Raw genomic sequence first — 21,461 nt, forward strand, 5'->3', positions numbered from 1 at the left:
ACCAGTCCTCCGGGGACACAAAGATGACATCCAGCTCCAGGGACCAGGAAAGTTTACTCCACCTCCTTAAGTCTCTCAGGTTATTACACAAAGGAACATCATGCAGGCACTGTGTGTGTATATGCACATATCTGTGTGTGCATGCGTGTGTGCACACACGTGTGCGAGGAAGCTTAATGAGTTTTTTTTTTTCAGCTCCAGGTTTGTTACCAATGAGCCATACCTTTTTTGCTCTAGTTATTTGTGAGATTAGGTTCTCGCTTGCTGCCCAGGTGTGTAATCCTCCGGTTTTACACTTCCCCACAGAGGTGGCATGGCAGAGTGGGCTACCATACCCACCTTCTTCAGTCAAGGTGGGAGTCTGATGGACTTTTCTGCCAGAGCTGGCCTTGATCCATGGTCCTTCCCTGATCTCCACCTGCTCTGGAGCTAGGATGGAAATCCCCAGCACCTGGCTATGTTCCTGTACTTCTTGGAGAGGAGGCACTGAATGGGGAGGGGGCCCGGAGAAGCTCTGAGCTTCCATCTTTCTACTTCCCCGTAGCAGTTATTCCACTTCATCTCTGAGCCTCCACATCTGTGAAATGGGACAGGATGAAGCCTACCCCTCCCTCCCCCCCCCCACTGTGTGTCAGTTCAAGTGTAATAACACACACCTGGTTCTGGTGTTAAAAACGGTTGCTAGGATTATTATCCCAATACTCCTTGGGAGGAAGTAGGGCAGCACCAGCTCTCTATTTGCTCCCTATCCATGACAAGACTCCCTGGGTGGATGCTTGATGAACTAGGCTGGAGAGCTCGGAAATCCATTTTCCTTCATGCGGGGCCTGCAGCATGCTGGGGGAACTGCAGCTTCCAGACAGAAGCTTCTGGAAGCCGTGGTGGCTTGGGCTGGAGATTCACTAATGACCTAATGCCTTAGGTAGGTCTTGTTTGTGTGAAGCATGTGCGAAGGTATCACTATAAATTTAAGGTTACAGCCACCCTTGGTTTTCTTTTAAAGATGCATTTTCTAACTTAAAAAAAAATCATCCAAAATTAAATGCTCGGAGGAATAAAATTAGGAGGATTTTTTCTCCCTGTCCAATGTAAAAGACACAGAATATTCTGGAACAAAGGCAGGAATAGAAGACAGGGTCTCATTATGTTGCCCAGATCTGCCTTGAACTCAACATTCTCCTGCTTCAGACTTTCACATGCTGGGAGGACAGATATGTACCACCAAGCCCATCTTAGGGGGACTCTTGCTTTGTTTTATGCTTAACTCCTTAGTCTTCCCCAAGGAGCAAACTTGCTTACTTGCTTCTTTTCCTTCCTCACCCCCCCCACCACTTTTCTTCTTCGTTCTTCTCCTCCCTCCTCCTCCTCTTCCTCCTCCTCCTCCTCTTCCTCTTTCTCCTCCTCCTCCCTCTCTCTCTCTCTCTCTCTCACACACACACACAGCAGGACATGTGGAGACCTACAAAAATGTATTTTCTACACTGGGCACTGGTGGCTCACACCTGTAATCCTAGATACTCAGGAGACTGAGATCTGAGGATCACAGTTCAAAGCCAGCCCAGGCAGAAAAGTCCACGAGACTCTTACATCCAATTAACCACCAGAAAAACAGAAGTGGAGCTGTGACTCAAGTGGCACTAGCTTTGAGCAAAAGAAGCTCAGGGGCATTACCCGGGCCCTGAGTTCAAGCCCCATCACCACCAACAAAAATAAATAATAAAATAAAATAAATAAAATACATCTTCCAGCCTCTTTCTACAACTAGGTATATAAAGTTCCAGCTGTGTGACAATTCTGTCCAAGAATCATCACTTGTGACTTACAGAAAATCACCTTCCTTTATAGAAAGGTGATATTCTTTTTCCTTTTTTCCATCTATAGACTAATTCATAACAACAGGAGTTTGGGCAGCCAGCCACTCTGGGGTTATCTATTGAGGCTAGGAAGAAGAAACTAAAACTAAAATCAAGGTGCAGGCACTGGGTCATCCTGACAGGACCTGAGATCCGGAGCACCAGACTTCTTTCACACACAAGAGAAACACAATCCTACCTGTGGAAGCACTGGAATGTGGCTCTCTGTCATTTCCAGCTAAGCTGAGACTTTGCTACCATGGTCATCCTTTACATTTGCTCCACTCAGGGTGAGGTCAGAACTGCCCCACTACCTATGCATGGAGTGAGAACACAGCCACTCCCATACATCCCAGCAGCACCCACCGCGTGTGAATTCCACCCACAGCTCAACACCAGAACACATGCAAAGGACGGCAACTTAAAAGAAAAGGAAAAAAAAAAAAAGATAGTCACAAAGCCCCTTTGTTATTTCACCAAAAAATAAAAAACCTATCTATTCAGAATGACTGTTTCCTTCTACACTAGCTGGTAATTCCATAAAAGGAAAGATATTTTCACCAGTTGCAAATGACACAAAACCTCTCAAGGGTCTCCTATCAATTAGAAATCAATACTTATTACTTTGAAGCATCGATTAAATACGTACAAAGTACTCTGAGAGAGATCAGGGCCTTGGCATCAGACCCAGGGGTCCTTTGCTTTGCCCCATGCAATGTGACCTTTCTGAGTGACTTCACCTCCTCACTATTCCCAGTGTCTTCATGGATAAAATGAAGCCTCATGTAGGACTTGCAAACAATAAAGAAATGAGCTAAGCTGTGCTCACTTCAGCACCTGGTAGCTGTCCCACTAACAAAAGGTCTTTCTGCATTCTTTCTTTCTTTCTTCCTTTCTTTCTCCTTCTCTCTCTCTCTTTCTTTTCTTTTTGCTGGTAGGAGTGAAAGGCTATGGATTTTCAGGCCAGAAGAGCTGAGTTATAATCAGTTTTAGTTTCTAAGACATTCATTTTATAACTACAGTAGCCTTAATTACTGAAGACTGTTCTTCAACTGCCAATCAGGCTTACAACAATGGTGATATTATTAACTGTAACAATAACAATTGTTGACATATCACATGATTAACAAACATTTGGTGCTGCACCAAGCCCTTTATTTTCATTATCTCATTAAAATGTGTTTTTCTGCCTTCTAGACATGTTTTTAGGGATGCGAATAAAAATGAGAAAACGATAAGGGCACTGTGTGCAAAAGGAAATTATAAAATTATAAGCTACATGCAAGTATGGAGTTATTACTTAGTTGGAACAGCTAAGTTCTTTTAGAAGAAAATAAACCACTCCCCAGAGACTGAAACCATAATTAGTTTAAAAAAATGTACACACACACACACACACACACACACACACACACACACACACACATCTTTTAAAGACCGAGATTTAAAAGTAACCTAAGGGCATGAATCGATCCCAAGGCAGCACCAGGTTCTGTCAACAGAATTTGGAGGAGGGAAGGGGAGGAGGTGGACTACAGTTACAACAGGCAGAGGTGAGGGGAGGTGTTAGTAAGTGCTCCACGTGGGTTACCAGCTGATCCCTGGCAAGTACTAGAAGAGTTATTAAACTGAAGAAGTATCTAGAAGGTGAAACAACTTCCTTAGAAGAAGAGAACAAAATGACCCAAGGAAAGTGCTTCTTGGAACTCATTTTCCCATCCATCTTCTCATGAGCAGTATTCAGTTAGAGGAACTAAATTACATATGTGTAAAGGCCTTTTGTAATTCATTTATCAGGTTTTTAACTGTGATGCTAAATGAAACCATTAAGACCAATGATATGCGTTTGCTGAGGTCCTGGTCTAATTTTCCTTTCTTGGAGAACTTTCTGGCTGCCATCTTGGTGTTGTCTGCCATCTTGGAATGACAGACCAAAATGGAAAAAGCCATTCCTCTGGTTTCAAAAGAAAGCTGACTTTCTACAGAGATTCAGAAAAGGGTACAAGAAGGAATAGAAGGCTTGAACTTTAAAAATATTTGGAGAGCCAGTTCCTTTATGAGAGGTAGACAAGAGAGGAGGGAGGAAGAATAAAAAAGAACAAGAAAATAATAGTGACCTAAACCTATACAATGACAAAATATTTATAAAACTGCTTACCATCAAACTGACAACAAAATGTCTGTGTGTAATAAATTGATTTCCCTTCTCCTTTACTTTAGATGTCTTTACCCTTTGTTCTAGGAAAGAACAACTATTTAATAATTCCTATGAAAAATGCATAATGTTCTTATGTGCTTAATCTTTGTGATAACTCTGCTTGGGAAGTCTCTTTTACTAATAATAAATGCTTAGAAGGTGAGTTTGTTAAGTTGATCAGAATTCTGAAATTTCTCTGAGTTCTGAAACACCTGCAACAGTATCTTTCCTATAGCAACTGCTGCGAATGTCAACTGAAAATTCCTCCTTACATAAAATCCTCATACACAGAAGCTCATTTTTGGAAATAACTTTTCCATAAATGCAAGAAAAAAATGAGGTCAATTAGGACACACTCTAATTGGTTATTATAATGTAAGAAAGGACCTAGGATTAAGAAATGAGAAAGAAAGACAAAGAGACACTGGGACTTTTATTTTTTCATTTTTGTTTTGTTTTTCAAGCAGTGTTACAAAAGATAAAAGTAGAATATAGTCCATAGATGATTAAAAACTCAATTTTAAAAAACAAACAAACAACTTACTGGGCACCAGTGGCTCACTGTGTAATCTTAGCTACTCAGGAGTCTGAGGACAGCTCGTGTGTGTCTGTTATCTCAGCTGTGGTGGGAAGTACAAATAGGATGCTCAAAGTCCAGACTGGCCTGGGCGAAGAGCAGGACCCAGTTCAAAAGCAACCAGAGTGAAAAGGCTGGAGGCGCAGCTCAAGGGTTGCTCAGAGCACAGGGCTCGGAGTCCCAATTGCCTACTAGGAAAAGAGGAACTTAGTTGCCGAGACTTAAAGATAGGTATTTTCACATACCAATCCCACACCCTGCATTCGGCATGGCCACAAAAGGATGGCTGAGGCTGGCTAGGTCCCCCCAGAATCAGCCTACTCTTGCAGTCCATCTGCAGGGACTCCTTTGATTCAAAAATCTGCCTATTTATAGGCAAAAATATGGTCTCGTTACAGATAAGGGATGTGAATTTGCATGTAGGAATGTAGGGGATCTGAGCTGGCCTGGAACTCCTCCACAAAGCCTGTGCTACTGCAGGTCCACGGCAGCAGAAGAAAGCGCTGCTGTGGCTCAGGTCCCCGCCTCCCGTGGGACCCTCACAGACACCAGTGGGCTACTGAGTATGAGGAGAGCCACTGCCAACAGCCACGGGACCGCGACCGCCCTCCCCGAACTGCGGCCACTGTGAGTCAGGAAACAGATAATGACTGAGCTTGCCTGCATCTGTTCTTGGGGGAGAAAAGCGCCTCCAAGAAGAGCTCCTGGAACGAACCAGAAGACTCTTGGGACTCAGCTAAGACACGACCAGGCCATAGATATGCCCGTGGGAGGCTGGGCTAAGAAACACCTGCCCTCCTACCTGGGGCCTCCCAACTCGGTCAGAAAATCAGTCAGTTCTGTGCTTTATTTATATTCCAAATGGATCTTCACACCTTCATTTACACAGCAGGTTGGCCATAGCGTCATTGAGGTGGCGCTGTGCCTTATATGCTCTGGTGTCCTGGGCAGGTCCACAGTGGATGCCCGGTAATACAAGTTCAATCAACATGTGTGGAACCAGATGATGGAAAGAAAGCACTTCATATCGTATGGCCGGAAGCCTCCTCTTTCCAGGCACAGGTCTCCCTCGTCGTGTCAGAAGATCATCTGGACCACGCAGCTGAACTGGGCCCTGGGCATGGGGGAACTCCTACCTCAGCTACTGCTGCATCTTCTAAATCTGGATCCTTTCCCTCCAAGTGATGAACTCAGGGCCTTGTGCTCTACCCCTTGAGCCATACCTCCACTGCTGGCTTTTGGGGGATTAATTGGAGACAAGGGTTGAAGAACTTTTCTGTCTGAGCTGAGCTTCAAACGGAGCTCCCCAGATCTTAGCCTCCCAAGTAGTTAAAATTCTAGGCAAGAGCCACCTGTGCCAACACAACAAGTTTTTTTTTAATTTTCCTTTTTCCGTCCGTTGAGAAGGAAGGCCCCTTCCCCCCTCCCCCCTGCCCCCCTCCCCCCACATTCTGCTAAAGATTCTATGAGCCCAGTCCTCTCGTTTCCCTCTGGCACACGTCTAGGGGGCAAACTCCTAACTCATCCATCGTATTTCAACCTCCCTCATCTCCCCCATTCTCTTACAGAGCGCCTCCTGTGCTGCTCTGTCACGCGTGATGAGCTCCTGACACTGGGCTCTAGGAGTCAGGATGCTCTATCCAGTCCTAAGTTCAGGGCTATGCTCCCTGCAGCCCTCCTGGGGGGGGGGGTGATCCCCCTCCCCCAGCATTGTCTGCCCAGGGTTGGGATTTGTGGGCCCAGAGCCTGCTTTTGGTCCACAGTGCAACTTGGCAAAAGTTTGCCTTTGTCTTCTGGGACAGCGGCCAAGACCGGCATACCTAGGCCCGAGGGCTCCCCCAGGCTGGCAGGCATTACCTCAGGAAGCAGGAATGCCTGGGAAGGAATTTGCTTGTGGTGGCCGTGGACTGCATGCACAAAATAGGAATAAAGCAGCCAGAGCAGCATGGGAAAGAATGTAGGTCAGAGGACTGCCCTGCCCAGTGCGGAGTCCTACCATGCCCGGCTCTTCTCATTTGCATAGGTGAGCCCGCGCGCGGAAAATTCCAGGAGCTCTGCGACACTCGGGAGAAAACAAGAGCCCGAGAAAGCAAGGAAGAGGTTTGAAAAGGCAGCGTGCTCTGTGTCACACTTGGTTTTGTGGGAAGCAGGTATAGAAACTGCAGGAGTAGGCTGAAACCCCTGGCCTTGTTTGGAGGTTGTAAGAAAGGAATGAGGTTCAGGATGGATTCCTGCCTTCTTTGCCCAGGTCAAGCAAGACTACCAGGCGCACGCGAACAGGCTGGACCACATGCCTGTCCGCAGCCAGGTTATTCCGATCTGGGCCTGGCCAAGGACACCGCCCTTGGTCCCCAGGGGACAAGAGCCCCCCACCCCCAGTGGAGCTTTCCACTGTGGGCCCCTAAGAGACCATAACCCATTTCCAATCTTCTGCTTCCATGTTAAGCCCACCCCAAAATCTAGTTCCTCAATAAACAGTCCAGGCCTGTTGATGATCGAATCTGGGCTATTCCTTTTCCATTCTCCTCCATTTTCCTAATAATGACAATGATGATGATGAAGAAGTAATCCCATTACGTATGACACATCTCCATTTAATCACACATTAAAGCTACTGTTAATGTCCCTACTTCACGGACTTCGTGGAAACTAGGGTGGACAGAGGCAAAGTAACTTGCTGGAGGTGACAGCTAGATGGGACTGAAAGGTTTGTCCCAGCTCGGCTGGTCCCCAAACATGCTTTTCCGCACTATGTAAAGCTAGCTTCCTACTGGGTGTGATCCTAATACAATGACCAGAGCACTGTAAACATCACCTTCGGATCAACCTCAGAACCTACCAGAAGCTGCCCACAGTTCAGTGGTGATTTGTAAATGTTCCTGTCAAAGTGGGGAAAAGTAACAAGACTTAGGCACTTCCGGGTGACAGGGGAAGTTCCACAGGAGTGATCCTGTAGGAGAGACCCAAAGATAGCGTCTAAAATCATACCACCAGTCTGCTGGATGCTGTTCTCATCCTGGAGAGAAACGAAATGCTCAGTGTGAAAAGCCTGCACTGACCGCACTCGCTTCCCAGAGCCAGGCTGCGCAAATACAGGATACCACAGCTGCCCACTTAATGAGTGGAACTAAAAACAAAACAAAACAAAACCCCACAACCACTCCCCCAAGTACCCCCAGGTGAGAATAATTTTGAAGGGTTTCAAGTTGAGCAAATAAATGTTCAAATGTGAAACTCTGGGGCAATGGATGAAGTAAGGAGGTCAGATCTGGCCAGTGCCATCTGGGCCATAGAATTTGGCACCTCGTCTTCATGTGTGTTCCGGAATCCCTGAAGACAGGGTGGGCACTTGGCCTATAGGTTACTGAACCTGTCAGTCAAGTGCTTGGGACTGAGCGCTTCCTGTGACCCTGCCCCCTAACCTGACCCTATTTAGGGTCAGGCCAGCTCAGACACCAGTATACCATGCCACATATCTCCATGTTCATGTCCTGTGACCTGGCTACTGGCTTATCTCTGGTCACCGTGGTATTCCACTTCAGCTCTCCACTGGAGCTGAATCAGTTTGTTGGTATATATATATATATTTTTTTTTGCCAGTCCTGGGCCTTGAACTCAGGGCCTAAGCACTGTCTCTGGCTTCTTTTTGCTCAAGGCTAGCACTCTGCCACTTGAGCCACAGCACCACTTCTAGCCGTATAGAAATATGTGGTGCTGAGGAATCGAACCCAGGGTTTCATGTCTATGAGGCAAGTACTCTTGCCACTAGGCCATATTCTCAGCCCCTGATGGTATTGTTTTTGTTCTTTCTTTCCTCTCTGGTCTGTTTCCTGACAGTGTTGAGGCTATTTGCCAGCTACAGGCCTGTGTAACAACTGGCTGCCTGCAGACTGCTAATGCTCTGATAAACACTCCAAGATTCGACCCTTCAAAATGTGGCTTCTCGGATAATTTACCTTATAACACTGAGATCCCAAGACTGAGCAGTGCAGTGCAAGGCAGTCATGAAAGTGGGGGTAAATCAGTAGCTGGCTAAGCAAGTCCTTGTGCTGAGGAAATGGAACCATCGTGGTAAAGACACAGCACATAGCGGCATCTATGTAGAGTTTGTCACTTTCCTCGCTGACATTCCCAGCACACAGTGGAGTTTTCATCTTCTTGGGGTATGGACCTTACTGCTTGCCAAGAGTGATGACTTCACCATCCACAGTCAGTGTAAGGCTTCTTTGTCATCAGAGTATTTCATAGATCAGTACTTCGCTCTAAACAATGCTTTTCAACTCTTGGCATTGCCTGAGGTCCTGAATTCTGATCTTTAGGGGGAAAGGGGGCTCTTCATTTTATTGCTCCACAGAAGAGAGACACACACAGATAAGTTGGTTCTTAAAAGGACACAGAATCATATCCAAACAGGAACATGACAAATCTTTAGAAGTAAAATTAGAACATTACACAGTAGTTTGTTCTCTGAGACATTGAAAATAGGGAGATACTAGTGGAAATCATGGCTTAAAGTCAACCTATACAGAAAAGTCTACGAGACTCTTTTTTTTTTTTTTGCCAGTCCTGGGCCTTGAACTCAGGGCCTGAGCACTATCCCTGGCTTCTTTTTGCTCAAGGCTAGCACTCTGCCACTTGAGTCACAGTGCCACTTCTGGCCGTTTTCTGTATATGTGGTGCTGGGGAATCGAACCCAGGGCTTCAAGTATACGAGGCAAGCGCTCTTGCCACTAGGCCATATCCCCAGCCCTGTGAGACTCTTATCTCCACTTAACCACTTCCGAAATGGAGATGTGGCTCTTGTGGCAGAGCACTAGACTTGAGAGAAAAAAGCCAAGAAAAAAAAAAAAAAGGCTTTAAAGACACACACACACACACAAACACACACCTACCTAGGAAACAGAAAAATAAAAATAGGAGATGCAAACATGTTTCTCCAATGTCCTCTGAACAGGAAGCAAAGATGGGCATCATCTTTTAGGGGGATATGTTAGCTCTCCCCAAGTTATCATCAAGAAAGGAAACCCAGCAAATAAACTACACCTAGTATTAAATCTTCATGTGGCCCAGATCCCTCTTTCACAGAACAGAGAGTGCTACATCTCAGCAAAAGCTGGTGTAAAAACTAACACGTGAACGACTCATAAGCGCAGGTGCAATCTGAGGACTCTGAGCCCACTGGAGTTGGCTGCGAGGGAAGAGCGGCCCGCACAGCAGGAGCAGCTAGAGCGTGTCAGTGGGGGCCTGGGGCCTCTCACTCAGCAGGGCCCCCGTTTTAACATCCCAATCCAACCACCAAGCCCAGGACAGGGATCTTGTCCAATGGGCTTCCTCATAGTGCGGAAGACTACAGCGGTGCAGTCATGTCTGTTACTTGGCTCTGATTTCCCAACTCACGTGGTGACCACTCAACTCCACTTTCCACAAAACTGCCCAGGCCAGGGGCCACCTCTCAAGCTAAGGGGATCACTCCGTGTGCCATGGTGGCTTAAGTTCTTGCTAGGATCCAGCAAGTTGGCACTGAGAGCTTACACGCCAGCACCATCATGCTTGACTTCTTTTATTTCTGAAAATAAAACTATCTTTCATGTGGTTATAAAAACGGTAGATGACAGAGACCAGTGGTACTCAAAGTGTGGTCCCTGGGGCACTAGCAGTGCCACCCACGATTTGCTAGAAACATTACTTCTTGGGAAGGGCAAGGGAGCCCAGTGATCCGGTGTCTTAAGCAATGTTCCAGAGGATTCTGATGCTGGCTCAAGTTTGCGAGCCATTAAATTGAAATGATATCCTTCATTGGAGCTAAAGGCAGGGGTTAGAGGGTGATGGCTGAGTTTCATGTGTCACCTGCACTGTGCCCACCGTTTGGTCAAACATCAGGCCAGATGTTGCCCTCCAAGTTTGTTTTTTCTTAGATAGGACTAACACTTACATCGCTAGACTTTGAAGAAAGTGGATTATGTCAATCTCCCTTTCCTGGTATGCGTATCTCCTCCCCTCCCCCACTCTCTTTTTCATAGTTCAGCCTCTTGACTAATATCGATGCTGGGGGAGGGGAATTCGCAGGCTTCACGTCCTTCCTTCCTTCCGTCTGGGATGTGACCTGCCTGACGTCCTTCCTTCATGAGGTCTGAGATGTTTCCTGTTTGTTTATATTAGCACACCGTGTGCTCAGCAGCAGATTAGCTTCCTCTACCATTAGGGAGGTGTTGAGAAGTACATAATTTGGGCTGGAGAGGAGAGGTGGGCTCTTGGAAAACAGTCTATCCTCAGGATACCCCCACTCAATTCTTGTGGGCAATCAACCTCTCCTTAGGAATCTTCCAGAATGTACAGACCAACCAACAGGAAATCCCATGGAGGAAGGCTGTGGAACGTTCCAGTGTGAGGGCTGGGTCGGCAGGCCGCTGCGGAGCTCCGCTCCTATTCACAGTCCTGAGACTGCACACCTTGTCTGTTGCGCCTTCTATCCTGAAAGAGCTCCCCAGGGAAATTCTTGTCAGTACGCTGTTCTGGAAAATGCGAAGTCAAAAACTGAGCCTCAACTACTATGTAATAGAGTGTATGCCCGAATATATATATCCTACAGAGAACGTGGTTTCCTGAGATGGGACACATTTTAAAAACCACATGTAAGAGGCTGGTCTGGGAGCCAGGCTGAGTTGTAAGTGTCCAAAGAAGGAACCTAAAGGCCCCAACCCAGCGGGATTGGCTATGGGTTGGGGACTGGCAAAGGCAGGAAGGTGTTAAAAAGCCAACCAAAAGCAAAGTTAAAACCAACAGGGTGGGGACTGGACAGACCCCACAGGCAACCCGTAGGGAACAGCTTGGAAGAAAGGGATTTGGAAATCAAGTTCCGGTTATTGATTATGGGGGGATTGCTGAATCTCCCAAGTCCATCTGTTCCTGACATGCCGCCTTCTAGACTCTGCTTTTCTGTGAGCTTTTTGGTTTTTTTGTCTCCAAAATTGTCATCCATGCTCATGCCAATCACTAATCTAATTTCAGCCACCACTGCACACACCCTGTGCACACCCAGTGCACACAGCCACCAACACACACTCTCTATGCACACACCCAGTGCACACACCCCACACAGGCCGTGTACATGTGGACTCACTGGTGTCTGCCGTGTGCTGCTGACAGGCACTGAGGTTCTTGCTCACTCACACTTCAGCACGCCAAAGCCATTTCTCAGTACACAGCAGGGAAGAACACACCACTACTATTTGAGAAAGTATCACGGCGGGGGGGGGGGGGGGGGAAGGCTGGTGGAGTGGCCCAACTAGTTGAGCACTTGCCGAGCAAGCACAAGGTCCCGAGTTCAACTGTGAGGGTTGCCTTATCCCCCCAAAAATGGGGAGGAAAGAAAGTTTTCTGAATAGATACATGACAATACCTATAAGGGGGAACCTTCAAAACCTCACACCCCTGTGAATCCATTTTGGCTATACTGGATAATGACAAATAGAATAATGTTGCCATTTTCTATTGTGAGGAATCAAAGCTGGCGAGGAAAGTTCCAGCATCTACATCCCCGGCCTTTGTTTCCTTTTTTGAGTGGAGGACTGAACTTGCCATCTTCCCCATTCGGCTTCTCAAGTGCTGGGTGGGATTACAGGCAGGTACCACCGTGCCCAGCTGAGGAATACAAAAGGCACCTCATAAGTTCAGTCTAGGGAATGTCGATAGAATTTACTGAGTTACGAAGCAGACTTTTAAGAAAAGGAGGACGGTCATTCTCCACTCAAAGAAATAATCAGGCTTTGCTCCATTGTAACTACCATCAGGCAGAAGCAATGCTAGATGGCTCTTACAGAGATTTGTATCAGGGCATAAAAGTCTTCGAATAAAAATAATTAGACCTTATTAACATGAAAAAACAACTCAAAACAAAAAAATTCAGAAACTAAGCCAAACATCTAATTTCCCCTCATGGAGGGAGACAACAAATTACTTACTTTCCACAGTAACACGAAACACACAGAACCAAAATAAGAGTACAAAGGGGGCTGGGAACATGGCCTAGTGGCAAGAGTGCTTGCCTCATATACATGAAGCCCTGGGTTCGATTCCCCAGCACCACGTATGTAGAAAACAGCCAGAAGTGGTGCTGTGGCTCAAATGGCAGAGTGCTAGCTTTGAGCAAAAAGAAGCCAGGGACAGTGCTCAGGCCCTGAGTTCAAGGCCCAGGACTGGCCAAAAAAAAAAAAAAAAAAAGAGTACAAAGAGTTGTTGGAACTTCTCAACCCAGTATCCATATCCCAGAAACAAATGTGACAATTCCAGCCAGTTTGCTTCACTTAAAGCAAACAAGTGTTGTCTGTGAAAATATAATGCATTCTTGTGACAGGCAGCTCTTTTGTTTCTGCAGACTGGCAGTGTTCAGCGGGTTCCCTGGGTGTTTTGTGAAGACTTCTGACTAACACTCTCTTTCTTATTTAGATTGATTAGGAAAATACATTTTCCTTTTGTCATGGTTAGGTTGCTTTTTAAGGAATTCCTCACTCCAAATCGTACCCTTGTGTTGCTGCACTGGAGTCTGGTGCGCCACGCAGGACTCTCAACCCCTCTGTCCCTGGCTCTCCTACGCCCTGAGGGGATGGCTGGGTATTGACATTCAGCTTCACACTTGGGCTTTGTACCGGGGTGAGAGGCCTGCCTTGCTGGCTCTCGGTCAATATTTAATCACCGTGCAGTTGTGTAGAGAGAAGGAAACATTCCATCTCTAACAACATGCCTTTCGCAGCACAAGGGCCCCTCACTTCATGTGCAGAAGCACGGCCTGGCCTTGCAGGGAAGCTACCAAACGGTGACGCAGTGCTCTGACGGGCCACCGTGAGCGGGCTGTCCCTCCTTAAGAGGGACAATCAACAGTCCTCTGGGCTTCCCCTGCAACCATCTTACTGTTATTCATTTATTAAGGGAGGGAGGTATTTGTGGCAAACTCTTAAAATCCTTGAGCAGTTTCTGACCTCCAGCCCTGGCTCAGTCCATAGATTACCGAGCAAAGAGGGCTGTCATTGTTGTCAGAACAGCCAAGTTGCTTTTCAGCTTGCACTTGAAAGTAAAGCTTTGCCTTCCTTGCCTCTCCTGGTTTCTTTCATCCCTTCCTTCTTCCCTCCTTTCTTCCTTCCTTCTCCCCTGCCCTCCCCCCCCCTTTGCCTTCCTTCCTTCCTACTTTCTCACTCTCTCCCTCCCTCCCTTCCTCCTTCCTTCCCTCACTGGTACTAGACTTAAACTTGCTGTCCCTGAGGTTTCTTCCCCTCAAGGCTGGCACTCTACCACTTGAACCACAGCTCTACACTTTCCCCTTTTTGCCGGTTAATTGCACATAAGAGTCTCATAGACTTTCCTGTCCTAGCAAGCTGTCCCACTGAGCAGCAGGTCATCAGTCACCATTTGAGGAGCTCTGAGAGGTGCTGGGGTGGGGGGAGGGTGGGTCCAGGCTTTGCTGACTGAGCCAGGCTGAGGGGGAACTGGCAAGAGCCAGAAAGGGCATGGGGTCGTAAGGGGTGGCAATGCCATAGCTCAAAAGCACAGGCCCTTTTGTTCTTGCATTCCTTCTAGAAACCAGCCAGGAGAGGAACAAGTGCAGACAGGCTCTGCCCATGGCTCCGCCTCAGCTCGTTACAAGTCCGTGGCAGATCCCATGGGCCTGCCGGCAAAAGGTGGGGGAGGGGCCCACAGGAGGTCCAGGATGGGGTCCTCTCCTGACCGGCATTAGAATGCCCGACTTTCTGCTCCCACTCTGTGGGCCCTAGGCCTGCCAACATCCCTGTGGAGAGCTGGTGGGCTGAAATCACGGGTAACTCCGGAAGGAGAAGACTGGGGGCTCAAGTTCATCGATTCCCACCGCATGGCATCCAGAGGCCCCAACCTAAAAGCCCACCAGCATGCCAACTTCTTGAACCCAAAGCACCGCAGAAGTCCCCGGATCCTGGGCGGAACGCGAATTCTCTACTGAATTCGAATCGCTCCTTCTTGCTTTCTTCCCTTCCTCAGTTCTCTAGGTAGAAAGAGATGGCATTTCAGAACTGTGCCTGTGACTAAACCTGTTGAAGCATCAAAAATCTTAACTCGGGGCTGGGAATAGGGCCTAGTGGCACGAGTGCTTGCCTCGTATACATGAAGCCCTGGGTTCAATTCCCCAGCACCACATATATAGAAAATGGCCAGAAGTGGTGCTGTGGCTCAAGTGGCAGAGTGCTAGCCTTGAGCAAAAAGAAGCCAGGGACAGTGCTCAGGCCCTGAGTCCAAGGCCCAGGACTGGCAAAAAAAAAAAAAATCTTAACTCAACTTCAGAAGAGCTGCAAGGTTATGCTTCAGTGTCTACGTGGCTTCTGGAAGCGGTGGAAAGTTCCACAAAATAGATGCAATAAAGGAGAAGCAGCTAGCCAGGGCCCGGCCCTGCAATAGCGGGAGTCACTGTAATGAAACACCACAGCACAGCACACTTGCTCCTTCACTGTCCCTGCCCAGGGTAGAGGGTGACAGGAAACTCGCCCAGCTGATGGCCCGCCCTGGCTGTGTGCTCCTGTCACTCGTCTCCCCTGTGGGACACTGAGCTCTCAGAGGGCAAGAGGTCATGACAGGGTGACTTCCTGTCACCTCTGTCCCACTTCCTCCTCTCCTGACAACAGATGTAGTCGTGGATGGACTGCCCTGATGGAAGGAAAACAAATGATGGTATATATTAAAGAAATTCTCAGCAGACATCATCCTGTGAACTGTGATTGAAGGAACATCTTCACCCCAACCATTAAACAATATAATTCCTGCTCCAAAATGGATTCAGAATGTTTATCCCTTCAGAACTATAGTAAGGAACGGTTAGAAAGCAAATGCCAAATCGTCTCACCCCAACATTTATAAGCTGGTTTCTATCTGGCTCCATGACCAGCTAACAACTCCTCCACTCCTCCCTCCCTTCCTCCTTCTCTCCCAGGACCTGTCTAGACTGCAGTCAGAAAGCACGCGGTTGTCTATGACCCTGGAAGACCAGGACACTTTGGCTCTGTGTTCCAGTCATGGTATGAGCACTATCAAAGCTGCGGGTGGAATCCCTGTGTGCTCAGTTACTGTTTGTTGATCCTTTCCAAGGTAAGTTCTGCTGCCCTAGTTCCACTCAGCCTCCGACAAATGGGCACCCTGGGGCAAGGGCATTGGTGGATGGTGTTGCTGTGGTACCACAGGTGCCCGCTCTTCACTTTGCCCTTCCTCACCTACAAATGGAAGGGCGGGGGCCTCCGGATGCTCAGGGGCGCTCCCGCTGCACTGGCCCATAGCTATGTGGGAAACCTCGACTTCTGAGATCCAAACTAAGACCACCAAGTTATGGGTCAGGGTTCCAGGCCTACAAACCATAAAGCCCACAGGGCTGACTTCACTGGAGAATGGACAGGAGCTAAGTGGGAAGGAAGGAGGAAAGCTGAGGAGCAGAAGCCATGACACAGCTCCCCCCCCCCCCCCCCGCCCCCGGCTCTGGGCTTGGGCCCAGCATGCTGCTCACCAGTGTCGGGGACCTTGCAGGGAAAGAGTACTCCAGACTTCCACCCAGGCAGCCCAGGGAGGGCAAGCCCGGTGGGGGTGGGGAATGGGAGGGGGGTGGAGAGAGAGAGGGAGGAAGATCTGCAGGGAAGGCAGTGGGAGCAAAAGATGAGTCAGCCAGCCTACAGCAGAGGCCAGAGGTCATTCCTCAGAGGAGACCTGGAAGCTATTAGGCAGAGTACTTTGTGCTGGGTCCCCCAGAGCCCCAAACATCCCCTGTGGGAGGAGGAAACAGATGAATAAAGATTTCACAGTGGAGAATTATTCAGCCACAAGGAAGAATGAAACAAGTCATCTGCAGGAAGAGTGGATGGAAATGGAGATTGCCATGTTAGGTGAAAAGAGCCAGATACTAATAGACAGCCTCACATATTGTATTTTCTCACATACAAACCAACAAAAGATGACCTGAAAGTAGAAGATACAACGCACTTTTAGGGAAGGCAGGGACTGGGGGAAGAGGAAGAGAAGAGATGGCAAGAGGCCTGATATATGCATATATGGAAATGTCTCAGTGAATCCCATCCACTTCTCTAATTAATGAGCTAATTTTTATAATTAAAAATAAAGACTTCATGATCCGGAGAGAGAATATAGAGTTTAGAGGCCAGTATGCCCTGCTCTTGAGTAGAACATTTAATGAGCTTAAGAGGAATATACAGATGAAAGCTACCACTCAGAACATTTTGGTTTAGAATGCACAGTTCTGTTGAAAGACACGGCGAGGCACGATCATAATCTACACGGAGCTGAACGTGTAATTAGGGGGGGACTTTGCACAGGCATCCAGAAACATTCCGCAGCTTGTCAGCCAATCAAAAGCAACAATGCATGGCCAGGAAGCCCTCTCTGAAGCTGCCCTGAGTCACGGGGGCAGGCTAAGCCGAGTGCCTGACGATTCCATCAGTCAGCAAACGACGAACCATCCAAGATTCCATCTGCTGCAGGTGTCCAGGCTCTTCGCGTGCCATTTCTAACCTGTGACATCTCCCACGCACGCACACGCCTCCAGACTTGACAGCCCTTTTACACCCCCCCCCACCTCCCCCCACCACCCCGGGGTATTTGATCCACCCCTCAGTCACAACTTCCACCCATCAGTCCTGTCCGCACCTCAACCCCGCCAGGACTTCCCCTACACATTCCCTGAGCCGGCACAATCCCAGCAGAAACTGAACTCTGAAGAGTCAACTCCCAAGTCTAAAATTGCTCCCAGAGGAAAAGGAAACGCTAGATTTGGATGCTGGACAGCCGAAGGACATGTGTGGCTGCCCCTGCGAAAGCTGGCTGGGACAGTACGCAGGGGCTGGGCGCTTGGAGTGGGTACTCACCATGCCGGCAGTGTGTCCAGGCCTCGGTTTGGCTCTATCTTCCTGCCCACCTCTTTTTATTTGTTTGGTTTTTGTTTCTTAAGGCCAGCTTTTCTGTTGCCCACACTGGTCTCAAATTCCTAGGCTCCCAGGATGTGATTCTCCTTTCTCTCCCTCCTGAGCAGCTGGAACTACAGGAGACTCATCTTCAAAATGTGTTTATAGAGCCAACATGATAGCATGCCTTTTCTTAAGATTCCATCCCCAGCATGACTGTGGAGAGGTGATCTGGAGGGCCTGCCTCTCCTCCCACCTCAAGCCACAGCCCACAAGGGTATATTATTTACAACTTTTCTTCAATAGTTTTAGTTGTTGTTGCCCAGTCCTAGGGCTTGACTGCACAGCCCGGGCACTGTCCCTGAGCTTCCTTTGCTCCGCCACTTGAGCCACAGCACCACTTCCACATTTTTCTGTGTATGTGGTACTGAGGAATCGAACCCAGGGCTTCATGCATACTAGGCAAGCACTCTACCACTAAGCCACATTCCCAGTCCCTGTTGAATAGTTCTAATACCGCCTTTACAATTTAAAAAGTCGGCAGTTGGTGGGGGCTTAGTGGAGTGGAGGGGTAGCAAGATGGCGGCGGAGATGGTGGAACTCCATAAGCTGACGCTTGCTGAACTAAAGCATTCGAATGTCTTGCTCATGGTTTGGAGACTAAAGGAATAAAACAAGATCTCATTAACAGACTCCAGGCTTATCTTGAGGAACATGCTGAAGGAGAGGCAAATGAAGAAGATGTATTGGGAGATGAAACAGAGGAAGAAGAACCAAAGCCCATAGAGCTGCCTGTCAAATAAGAAGAGCCCCCTGAAAAAACTGTTGATGTGGCAGAGAAGAAGGTAGTAAAAATTACATCTGAAATATCACAGACTTGAGAGAATGCAGAAGAGAGCTGAACGATTCAATGTACCTGTGAGTTTGGAGAGTAAGAAAGCTGCTCGTGCAGCTAGGTTTGGAATTTCTTCTGTTCCAACAAAAGGTCTATCATCTGACAACAAGACTATGGTTAACCTGGGTAAGCTAAAGGAAAGAGCCCAAAGATTTGCTTTGAATGTCTCTTCAATCTCTAGAAAGTCTGAAGATGATGAGAAACTGAAAAAGAGGAAAGAACGATTTGGGATTGTCACAAGTTCAGCTGGAACTGGAACCACAGAGGATACAGAGGCAAAGAAGAGGCAAAGAGCAGAGCGCTTTGGGATGGCATGATGAACAGTTCTTCATGCTTTCTGTTCTCCAGTGGTTTCCATTTCTGTGGTTCTTCTTGGTTACATATATATCTAAGTGCACAGTCACATGTCTACTAAGTCCAGCTCCCAGTGAGGGAGTGTGTACCCCAAGAGCATCTGTGAACTCCAGCAGCAATTGGACTTACTGCTGTTCCAACTTTAAGGTTGTTGTGTTTTTGTTTCTAATTATTTTGCTTGTTAATAAAAAAAAGAAAGGAAAGTCAATATCATTTAATTCAAATAAAGTCTGCATGTGAGATTGCAGACATGTGCTAGTGTTCATTTCTTGTTTTTTTTTATTTAATTTTATTGTCAAGGTGATGTACAGAGGGTTGCAGTTACATATGTAAGATATTGAGTATATTTCTTATCAAACTTGTTACCCCTCCCTCATTTTTCTCCCACTTTTGCTCCCCCCACTTCCCCTCCCAAGTTGTACAGTTAATTTCTAACATATTATCTTATGAGTATCACTATTTCATTAGTTTACTCTTTATCCTTTGTCTCACCATTTTGATGTTCCCCTTCCCTTCCCTAATTCAGATAAACATATATACAATACCCAGGGTACCAATATCAGATACAGTGACAACAGGGGATAAACCATAGCAAAGAAAATTGAAAGAAATAATTTCACATAGTACATTAAAAAACCTCAACAATTAAAAAACTCATTTCTATATCTTGGAGTTCATTTCACTTAGCATCATCTTATATGGTCATATGTACATAGCCATTGAACTATTGTGATCCTCTGCTGGGACTATCCTAGACATATACTAATTATTACCAATGAGGGAAACTGTGGAATCTAAGTTTCTTTGGGTCTGGCTCACTTCACTTAATTTGATTTACTCCAAGTCTTTCCATCTCCTTACGAATGGGACAATATCATTCTTTCTGGTGGAAGTGCAGAATTCCATTGTGTATATATGTATCTACTCTTGTTTTTTTTTCTTTTTATAAGTACATTATATGACAGAGGAGGTTACTATTAGGGAAAGCTGTGGTAGGAATTCAAGAACATTCTGAACTATTTTTGTAACTTTTCTGTCAATCTAGAATCATTCCAAAGTGAGTTTTTTAAAGAGAGTGCGGATGAATAATGCTTCCTATTTCTTTTTAATGTGAGCACCCCAAACTTGTGGAGCATAACTGGGGTTACAGCATGTATTACCATGCACGATTTATTTCTTGCAGCTGGAGTCTCAACTTTCATTTCACAGGCTAGCTTAAGCTGTGATTCTCCTATCTCTGCCTCCCAAGCAGCTGGGATTGCAAGCATGAGCCACTGTATCTGGTTTGATTTTGTATTTAAATCTAGTAGATAGAAATAAGGGGGAAAATGCTTTCTGCAAGTCTTTCTGTGTGCTATAAAGTAATAGTTACATTAAATAAGATTGCAATGCAATTCAGCAAGTTTGAACGTTTATTAGATTTCGTGTAACAAGAAATTTTTATCAGAACTGACCACCAGCAATGGCCCTTAGAAATAAACGGTCCCACATGAATTTCCAACAGATAAATAATCCCAGGTCACAAATATGTCCTGCAGCATATGTATTTACATTTAAGGCAAGCTGTGCTTAAAGATTTCTTCCCTCATCATTACTCATAGATAATGAGAAATAAATTGACATATTTCCTGGAATCCAATTAAGAAATCGATTGACGAGCTGTTTTGAAGATAAAAAAAAGTACATGCTAAGTAAAGGGGTGCCTATGACGATCATATGAAATAAAGTGACTTGTAATATCTCTTGTGGTTTTTTTTTTTGTCCTTCTTGGCATTATTGTTTCTAATTATTTCAATCATTTAAAAGAGGAATAAAACGCCTACTGTGGTGACAATAAACAAGAGCAGTGCTCATGGATGGCTGTTCCTCTTTGGCAGTCTCTTTTCACCAGACCTGTCCAGTAACTGGTTTCCTCATAGGCCATCTCAATTTTCTTGTCTGTGACACGAGGAGACATGAGTAGGTTGGCATCGTGCTTTGAAACCTGAATCCGTTTTCTGGATGCACGGATGTAGTTGTGTTTTTAAAGTTACTTGCCAGTATTTAAAAGTTAAGCTATTTCTCATAAGCAAACTTAGTCTTGGCATCCTGACCTAGGAGAATTCTACGGTTGGTTATATGCTGCTTTTGTGGCAACGGGGCAGTCATCAAGGAAGAGCAGCTCCCCCCTTTATCTCCTGAGCCCACCCCACAGATCCCTGTGGTCCCTCTTCCCATCGGGCCTATAGCTCCCAGGGCTCACCTTCTAGAAGCATTCCCAGTTGCCACCCTCAAGGGGACTGGGCTTCCCCAGTGGGAGGGGCTTACTGATTCCCAGGGAGCTGTTTAATGCTACTTCCAGCACACTGGGATTTCCACAGGGCTTGGACTCCTGTCTGGGAATAAACAGAACTGTACCCCTGCTTAGAGAGAGTCGGTACAAGACACAACAAAAACAAATCTAATACTGAAACCAGTGTCCTATGGTAGGGGAAAAAAAACCTTAATTCTGTTTTAAAAATTACTTCTGCCTAAAACTGTAGAATGAGATCTTATTAAGGTCAATGTGGGTCAGACCGCAGGGCCCTTTGTAGGCTAGATCACTGGTTACATAATTTAAGCATTCAAAAATGAATCCCAGCACTCTGCTCTTGATTCTCCTTATGGAACCAATTTTAGAGTAGAAACA

The 21,461-nt window shown here is 46.6% G+C and overlaps 1 protein-coding gene and 1 pseudogene across 1 annotated transcript in view; one reads left to right on the top strand and one right to left on the bottom strand.

The window, feature by feature from the left end:
* Schip1 (schwannomin interacting protein 1) overlaps positions 1 to 21,461 on the bottom strand; it is a 103,213-nt gene that overhangs the window by 71,966 nt on the left and 9,786 nt on the right. The window lies entirely within an intron of this gene.
* On the top strand, positions 18,114 to 18,986 carry LOC125352021 (annotated as a pseudogene).

The sequence above is a fragment of the Perognathus longimembris genome, chromosome 5, assembly GCF_023159225.1.
Source record: "Perognathus longimembris pacificus isolate PPM17 chromosome 5, ASM2315922v1, whole genome shotgun sequence".
Classification (NCBI taxonomy): domain Eukaryota; kingdom Metazoa; phylum Chordata; class Mammalia; order Rodentia; family Heteromyidae; genus Perognathus; species Perognathus longimembris.